Raw genomic sequence first — 9571 nt, forward strand, 5'->3', positions numbered from 1 at the left:
TTTTTTGAGGCTGGCCTTAAACTTCTGTTACTCCTGCCTCTTGAGTGTTGGGATTACAGGCATTACATCTTTTTATGAGATGCTGGTGATCCAACTCAGAGCTTTATGCATGCTAGGCAAGCCTGGCACCAACTGGGCCACAACTCAGCTTCAAGTCCACCATCTTACCTCCTCACAAGGGGGATTGGGTTGCAACACATGACGCCTTGGCAGGACATTTGAATTTTATCCAAGTCATCACATACGGAATAGCATCCTTGACAGATGTGAGTTCTGGTTCTTGGCTGTCTTGCAGGGGGACATGCTCCTTACAACAGTTTGCATTCAGCAGCTACTTCCCACTCTCTGCCATTGCTCCTGACTCTGGCATTGCCTTCCACACTGTGGTGGTTTGAATAAGAATGGTCCCTATAGGCTCATATATTTGAATGCTAATTCATTAGGGAATAGAACTTTTGAGAAGGATTAAGAAGTATGGCCTGTGGAGTAGGAGTGGCCTTGTAGCCCATGCTAGGGCTAGTTCTCTCTGTCTCTGTCTATCTGTCTGTCTGTCTGTCTGTCTGTCTCTCTGTCTCTCCCTCTCCCCTCAGCTACTGCTCTGGTGCCATGAGTGCTGCCATGATAATGGACTAGACCTTTGAAACGGTAAGCAATCCTCTGATTAAATGGTTTCTTTTATGAGTTGCCTTGCTCATGGTATCTCTTCACAGAAATAGAACAGTGACTAAGACAGAAATTGGTACCAGGAGTGGGATACTGCTGTGACAGGCCTTACCATGCTGTTTGTTGGAGGAATGTGGACTTTGGGACTCTGGACTAGAAAAGCAGTTGGATACTTTAAGTGTGCCTTAATGGGCTATCCAAGTAGGAGCATGGAAGACAGTGGTGTTGGAGGTGATGTGGAGTGTGGGGGTCCCCAGACCAAACGATTTTGGAGGGAAGGAATATCAGCACGTGGTCTAGAGACTATTATTGGGATATTTTGGCAAAGATATTGGTTGCTTTCTGCTCTTGTCCTAAAAATTTGCCAGAGGCCAAATTGAAAAGTTTTGGATAAATGGCATTGGCAGAGGAGATTTCAAACAGCCTAGTAGTAACTGTGTTGTGCAGTTACTAGTTGTCACTCTAAGCTAAGCTTACAATTTGTGAAAAAGAATTTTAGAACAGCTTAAGCAGTGAAGGAAATAATCAACAGCAGAAAGCTGATGCAAATGTAATTGAATGGGGGGGGGTATGTTCCAGTTGCAGCAAGCAGCAGAACTTGGCAGCTTCAGCCATGTGGTTCTGGCTTTAGAGTCAAGAATACAAGAAAGGAGTTGTGGAATCTCCATCTGTGCCACTGAGGCCAGGTGAGTGTCGGGGTGTTCCTGCATGGAGGCCCAGAGAGGCCATTGCATGAAGCTGTGAAGGTGAAGCCTGGATTGTGTTGGAGACCCCCAGGATGTCGGAAATGCCAGAGTTGTGGGATACCTGCCAAGGAGAGCTGCTAACAGGGAGTGGAACCAGCCCAAGAGAAAGAAGTGTGTTACAGTCAACAAAGCTGAAAGGAGCTGGAGATCTGAAGAGTGCTTTGACATCAGACATGGAGGTGCAGAGTTTGGCGTTTGCCCTGCTGTTTTTCAGTCTTGCTTTGGTCTAGTATTTTCTCCCCATACTCCCTTTCCTTCCTTTTGGAATGGTAATGTATATTCTGTGCCATTGTGTGTTGTAAGTATGTGATCTGTTTTTTTAATTCTGATTTTCTAGATGATTACAATTACTCGAGAGATTGCCTTGAATCTCAGAGGAGACTTTGAACTTAGGACTTTTAAACAATGTTGAGACTATATTAGACTTCAAAATTCCAACTTTTGAAGTTGGACTGAATGGAATTTTGCATTACGATATGGCTATAAGCCTAGGGGGCCAGGGAGTGGAATGAGGTGGTTTGAATAAAAATGGCCACCAAAGGCTCATATATTTGAATGCTTAGTCATCAGGGAGTAGAGCTATTTGAGAAGGATTAAGAGGTAGGTCCTTGTGAAGTAGGTGTGACATTGTTGGAAGAAGTGTGTTACTGATGATGAGCTTTGAACTTTTAAAAGTCCATGCTAGGGGGCTGGAGAGATGGCTCAGAGGTTAAGAGCACTGACTGCTCTTCCAGAGGTCCTGAGTTCAATTCCCAGCAACCACATGGTGGCTCACAACCATCTGTAAATGAGATCTGGTGCCCTCTTCTGGCCTGCAGTCACATATGCTGTATACATAATAAATGAATAAATCTAAAAAAAAAAAAAAAAAGTCCATGCTAGGAACACTTGTAGCTGGAGTTTTCTCTCCAGGTCCCGCCAAGCCCTGGCAGTCCCTGAGCCCACTTATAAAATAAACACACAGACGCTTGTATTATTTAAACTGCTTGGCCATTAGCTCAGGCCTATCATTGTCTAGCTCTTACTCTTATATTTAGCCAATTTCTATAAATCTATACCTTGCCATGTGACTCGTGGCTTACTGGCATCTTTACAGGCTGCTTGTCATGGCGGCGGCTGGCAGTGTCTCTCTGCCTCAGCCTTCCACTTCCCAGAATTCTCTTCTCTGCTTGCCCCGCCTATGCTTCCTGCCTGGCTACTGGCCAATCAGCATTTTATTTATACAGAGTGACATCCACAGCACACACATCTCTCTTTCTCCACCTGTGGATCAAGACGTAGCCCTCAGCTACTGCTCTGGCACCATGGATGTTGCCATGCTACCCACCATGATGATAACGGACTAAACCTCTGAAACTATAAACAAGCCTCCAATTAAATGTTTATTTTATGTTTTATTTATTTATTTATTTATTTATTTATTTATTTATTTATTTATTTATTTGTTTATTTATTTTTACAAGAGTTGCCTTGGTCATAGTGTCTCTTTAGGAAACAGAACAGTTACTAAGACACACACCTTCTACCCCACCCAGTCCTCCCACTCTGGACTCCTTTGCAGTGATACCCAGTGTTCTCCTGACCTCATGTCACCATCCCGGTCTACCTCTGTTATGTATCCCTTCTCCACCTAGACCTCTCCATCCATCCAGGACTCTCCTGCAGCTGTTCTTTACAGCTGGTCCTTTCCCTGACACCTCTTGGTCATACTTGCTTGATCAGTCCACATCTGTCTGTGGTCCCCACCCCTCTTTGATGATACATGGAGGGGCGTCTTCTTCACAGGGAGTCCCTGGACAGTGACTTGTGAATGATGACTGTGAGTACAATTTTTCAGATAGAGCCACACTGTCCTCACAGTTGCTGTTCTGATGCTTGTCGCTGTTGATTAAGATTTGATGGAGATCTGAAGATGTGGAATGGGGACTTGGGAATGTAGACTTAATATAAAATCTACACCTCATTGAGAAAGAAACCTCTCAGCTCTAGGTGCTGAAACATACCAGGATGATCTCCAAGGACTCTTCCTCCAGAGACCTCGATTTGCTGAGTTTGATGAGATCTAGCTATCCAAGGCAATAAGATGTGAGCCGTCCCCTGACTCGGCAGGATGATATAAGCTCGGGATCCAATAAAAGAAGTACAGTCAGCAGAACAATGGAAGGGACAGAGCTGTGTAGTGAATGTAGCATGTAGGGATGATGGGATGCTCATCTGGGTCTTCTACCTCCAGGGAAATGTAGAGAAGGTTTTCAAGGAAGTGGTATGGGGACCTGAAGTTATGTCGTATCAGGAAGGAGGAAAGCATTTGCAGGAAGAGGTTGCTTTCCCCAAGGTCACCATCTGAAAGGAAGCAATGAAAATATCTATGTAGCATGAATCTTAAAGAGTCTTATTAATAAAATCAAACCTGAGGCCAGTTATTGGGGTGAATGCTGGAAGATTAGAGAAGCAAAACAAGCCACAGCTTCCTCACCTTGCCAGTTCCTCAGCTGACGCTGTTTCCTCAGACTGGAAGCCTCTGAGTCCTCATATCTGAATGGATCTCAGCTGAACTGTTGCTAGAAGCCTGAATGTTTAACCAGCCAAATGCTTCTAGTTTCTGGTCTTCACGCCTTATATATCTTTCTGTTTTTGCCATCACTCCCTAGGATTAAAGGATTGCTTTCTGTGATTAAAGGCATGTGCCACCATGCCTGGCTGTTTCCAATGTGACCTTGAACTCACAGAGATCCAGAGGGATTTCTGCCTCTGGAATGCTAGGATTAAAGGTGTGAGTGCCACCAAGATCTAGCCTTTGTATCTAGTGGCTGTTCTGTCTCTGACCCCAGGTAAGTTTATTAGGGTGCACAATATTTTGGGGAACACAATACCACCACATATCTAGAAAAGGTAACCACGTGCATACCCCTTTGTGCTGCACAAATTTATGAGCCTAGGAAGGTATGTGTCTGCACTTGTCTTAGAAGATAGAAACACTTGCACATGGAAATGCATATTTCCTTCCTTGAGTGAACAGCTTGTAAACAGGTCTATTGAAAACGAAGAAGGAAGGGTCACAGCCTGGGGTCTGCAGGCATCTTTCTGATGATCTTGTGGAAGAGGGGCTGCCTTCCGTTGGGTGGATTGCCATGTGGGCTCGGCGGCAGGGTCTGGGGTTTACGTCTCTGTTGTCACCTACTGGCACGTTCTGTTCACTGAAGAATGCCCTTTCCTCTTCATGGTTCTACAGTTTCCATTTGCAGAATGTGCTGAGACAAACAGAACAGACGCGGCACACACAGGCTTTGCACAAGTAAAAAACCAACACCCTGACACATTTGTTAGACACCTCAGCATCATTTCTGTGAGAGCTGTTATGTTACCCTCATTTAATTCTGACTTTTGTACTTATCTATGTTTTTTTTTTATTGTTGTTTTTTGTTTGTTTGTTTTTCGAGACAGGGTTTCTCTGTGTAGCTTTGCGCCTTTCCTGGGACTCACTTGGTAGCCCAGGCTGGCCTCGAACTCACAGAGATCCGCCTGCTTCTGCCTCCCAAGTGCTGGGATTAAAGGCATTTTTAGGCCCGTGTCTAAGAGTGTACACTCAAAATCAGCTCTTTTGACCACAAGTCGACAACCGGGAGGTGAAGGCAAACAGTAAGATTTCTGTTTCTATGCTGGCTGACGACTGGTCTTGCTAATTCCTCCTCCCAGATAAGACAAAGCCTAGGACTGAGTGTATGTAGGGTGTTCATCTTTGTAGACTTGCATGTTACTCTGGCCTGGAATGTGTGGACAGAAGTGGGGGACAGAAGGAGAGGAAGTCACTTCTGCTATTCCCCCAGGGCCCAGCAAGGGCCTCTGAACATCTTGCTGGCTAGAGTCATCATCACGGAATTACTGTTACAAAGCTCCCCCAGTAGGCTGCTTTTGAAGTGAAGAAGGGGCTTATTTTGTTCACAGTCTGAAGGGTCAAGGCCAAGATTGAGTAGTCCCATTTCCTTGATCTCTGGGGAGGATGGGGGTATAATAATGGTGAGAAGTGCTTCGTGGAACAGGTAACATCATGAGCTAGGAAGCAGAGAGAAGGGACTGGATGAGGTGCACAAACCCCCAGATATCCCACCTCCAATAACCTAAGGACCCCCTACTAAACCCCACCTAACGTTGCCATCTTAGGGATGGACAATAGGGATGGTGGATGTATTTATCTGTGGGGAGGGGCACAGAGGATGGCACAGCTTCCTTCATTGTCTCCACCCCAGCAGATGATCCTAAAACATTGCCTCCTCCAGGGAGCAGTAACTCTATCAGTCGGGGCTCTGGACAGCCCTCATATCACTGGGGCGCTGAGAAAGCACCAGTTATCAGAGTATGCCTGTGACAGAATGCCCTTTGATACTGCTGCCTCTTCCCTCCAAATTACCAGCCTCTTGGTTTTGGCACTGGGACTGGAACCACCCTCTGTGATGCCCATCATCCTTTGGGTTAGGTCAGGTGAGGAGTACAGTGGCCTGGAATATGCCTAGACCTCCCTTCTGGTCATGTTTATATGTGAACATTCCCTCATCTCTCTCGTCTTCCATCTTCTCCAAAGATATATATCATATATCTTTATATTTACAAAGTGAAGACTGTTGTGGAACATTGTAGTTGAAAAGATATCAGTAACACCAAAGATCATACACTACAAGAGACCATCTACTCCCTTTCCGAGCTGTGAGAAGTAGGGTATGCCTTCTGGTACCTCCTCAGTTCAGGGGAGTGTACATGGGTGGTGGGAATGACTAGATCTGCATACACAGGCACACACATTCAGGACTTCCATCTATGTGTGTTAAGTAGACTCTCACTTTTGCGTCACATGGAAACTTTATGTGCCACATAGTGATGTCTTCAGATTCTTTCTTGACTCTGGACACTGACTTCTTTCTCATTACAAAGTCACTATGCCTACCTATTTCTAGAATGCTGTCATCAGCCTCCTCCCATAGCCTCCTGATGTCTAGGTATGAGTGTACCTCAGGAGAGGACACCCAGGTGGACAAGCTGGCCAGCAGTCTCCTCTTCCCTACCCGCTCTACTGCATCTGATGCCTGAGATTTAAATGTCTCCAGAAGTTGATCTGAACTGAAGAGAAATTCCTTTGTTTGGGAGTGGTAGGGAGTGTTGGGGTCTGGCTGGGGTCATCAGCAACTTGGCATGTGCAGGCATGCGCTCTCTCTCTCTCTCTCTCTCTCTCTCTCTCTCTCTCTCTCTCTCTCTCTCTCTCCTACCTCAGCCTGCCAACCTGGAAATGTGATTTTAATACATGAGAAAATAAGCAATATTAGTGATACATCCAGCCTGGATGCCTTCAAACATCAGGAATCTATTGTCTCCTAGCTCTGGAGGTCAGAAATTGTGGAGATCCACAGAGATTTCCTAGTGAGAACTTACTCACAGTCAGAGAATCTGGGCTTGCTTTACCTAGCAGGGTTGCATAAGGATATGATTTGGCCATGGGTGTGTTTACCAGTTGTTTGGAAGGGTCTACACTTGGCTGTACGGTGTGCTTTGATCTTGCAAGGGGGAGGTCTTTTGCCTCTCCCCTTGGCATATTATAAAAAGACCTTTTGAATAAACCTAGGGGCTGTTGGGTATTGACCCAGGCCTTCCCAAAGCTATCCTGTGTCTCTGTTTTTCTTTTCATCTAGGCCTATCTTTCTATTTGATATTTTCTTATCCCACTTTCCTCCACCTAAGAACCCTTCAAAATGTGGGAGCTGGACTCCTACAAGAAATCCACACTGAAGTGTCAGCAGATGGTACCAGAGAGACGGTTCACCAGTTAGGAGCACTCACTGTTGTGTGGGATAGTTTTTGTCATCGTCATACAAGCTATGGTCACGTGGGAAGAAGGAACCTTCATTGGGAACATGCCCCCATTAGATAGGCCTGTAGGCATGTTTGTGGTGCACTTTCTTGATACATGATTAATGTAGGAGGGCCCAGCCTACCATGGGTGGTGCCATCCCTGGGCAGTTGGTCCTGCCTGGGTTTTGTAACAAAGCAGGCTGAGCAAAGCGTGGGAACAAGCCAGTAAGCAGCACTCCTCCATGGTCTCTGCTTCATTTCCTGCTTCCAGGTTCCTGCCCTGACTTCTCTTCATGAAGGGCTGTAAGCTGTAAGCTTAAGTGACCCCTTCCTCCCTTAATACCTTTGGTCGTGGTCTTTATCACAGCAAGAGGAACAAACCACAGAAACTAGGGCACGGCTCTTTCAGTGGGTTGGAGTTTGGGTCACCGTGTCCTCTGGTGGCTCACAACTATCTAACTCCGGCTCCCAGCGATCCAGTACCCTCTTCTGGGTTCGAAGGACACTCACACACACAAGTGTACATGCACACATGCACATACACATAAAAATGATAAATCGTATGCACATCAATGTAATAAACTTAAGAAAAAAAAAACCCACAACAACTTGTCATCAGGGTCACGCTCCCCCTGGGAGTTGAGGGGAGGGTCTTTTCTTTTCCCAATACCCAGCTCCAACTACTACTGTAATCCTTCATGTTCTTTGAGTTGCAGGAGGGTCACCCCATTCTCTGCTGCCATTGGCCCATGAGGGTGCTCTTTATCTCTCGCTTCTAGACTTTCCTGTCTATTGCCATAAAAATAAAATAAAAACAATTTCTCCAACACAAATGTCTAACATTAGGAAAGGAGCTGTGCAGAGTGTCACAACCACACCACAGACGATTGCGCAGTTGTTAAAAAATGATGGAGGGAGCTGGAGAGATGGCTCAGTGGTCAGGAGCCTGGTCCTCTCGCAGAGGACCTGGTTCAGTTCCCAGAGCCCACAAGGTCACCTGGTTTAGGCCCCAGAGCCCACAGGGTGGTTCACAACCACCCTTAACTCCATTTTCAGGGACGCTGCCAACTTCTGATTTCCAAGGCAAAACATTCATACAAATAAATAAAAATTAAAAATTTAAAAAAGGGTGGAAAATGGCCCACAATGTGATGTAAGACTGGAAAATGATAAAGCATCAAGTGCAGTCTCTACTTTATACAGGACTCGGGCACTACACAGAGTGTGTCCTGAGGGGATGACGTCACTGATGTTTGTTTTTTTATGTTTCTGTGCTCTCAGCTTTTCTACAGTAAGGACCTTTATGACTGGGAAGAAATTTATTTTATTTTTATTTTTATTTGCATTGGTGTTTTGCCCACGTGTATGTCTGTGTAAGGGTGTCAAGATCTTGGAGTTACAGACAGTTGTGAGCTGCCATGTGGTTGCTGGGAATTGAACTCAGGACCTCTGGAAGAGCAGTCGATGCTCTTAATCACTGAGCCATCTCTCCAGCCCAGAAATTTATTTTAATTAATTTTTAAAGTTAACATACAAAAGGATGTTTCATCATGACATTTGCCCACATATATATCATGGTACTTTGCTCATGTATTTCCTCCCCTCTCTTGCTGGTCCATTCTTTTTCTTCCTTCCTTCTCTTTTTGGTTTTAGACAGGGTCTCAATGTGTATCCCTGATTGTTCTGGAACTCACTCTGTAGACCAGGCTGGCCTCTATCTCAGAGAGATCGACCTGCCTCTGCCTCCTGAGTGCTGGGATTAAAAGCATATGTCCCCATGCCCAGCCTGGTTTTTGCTGTTTTGAGACAGGGTCTTGCTACATAACTCTGGCTGGCCTGGGACTCCCCATCCTCCTACCTCAGCATCCTGAATGCTGGGTGTGTGGCAGGTGTTCCTAGGCCCAGCTGCATTGCCTTCTCCTGCCTTGCTCCAGCCACACCCCCTCACGCACCATTCATATTAGATTTCAGGTCCACTGTGCTCCAGTCTGAAGCTACCCTACTTTATATAACGACACCCAATTTCCAATAAAATCACATTTTGATGCCTGACACAGAGAACGTCTTTGTGTCTCCCCACAACCCCCATCCCCACCCCTACCCTCAACCTGTAGCAGGGTCTTTTCAGTTCTTTCTCACAAGGGTAGTCTCTCTCTCTCTCTCTCTCCCTCTCCCTCTCCTATTTTTGTCTTTGTTTTTATGATGGGCCTGGAATCCAGGGCCTTCTCCCTGCTCAGCAGGTGCTGTATCTTAGATGCACTCTCTGGCCCGACTCACTCCTCTTATTACCCTGACGAGATTTTCCAAGAGAAGATGTATTTCCC

This window comes from Peromyscus maniculatus, chromosome 19, assembly GCF_049852395.1.
Source record: "Peromyscus maniculatus bairdii isolate BWxNUB_F1_BW_parent chromosome 19, HU_Pman_BW_mat_3.1, whole genome shotgun sequence".
Classification (NCBI taxonomy): Eukaryota; Metazoa; Chordata; class Mammalia; order Rodentia; family Cricetidae; genus Peromyscus; species Peromyscus maniculatus.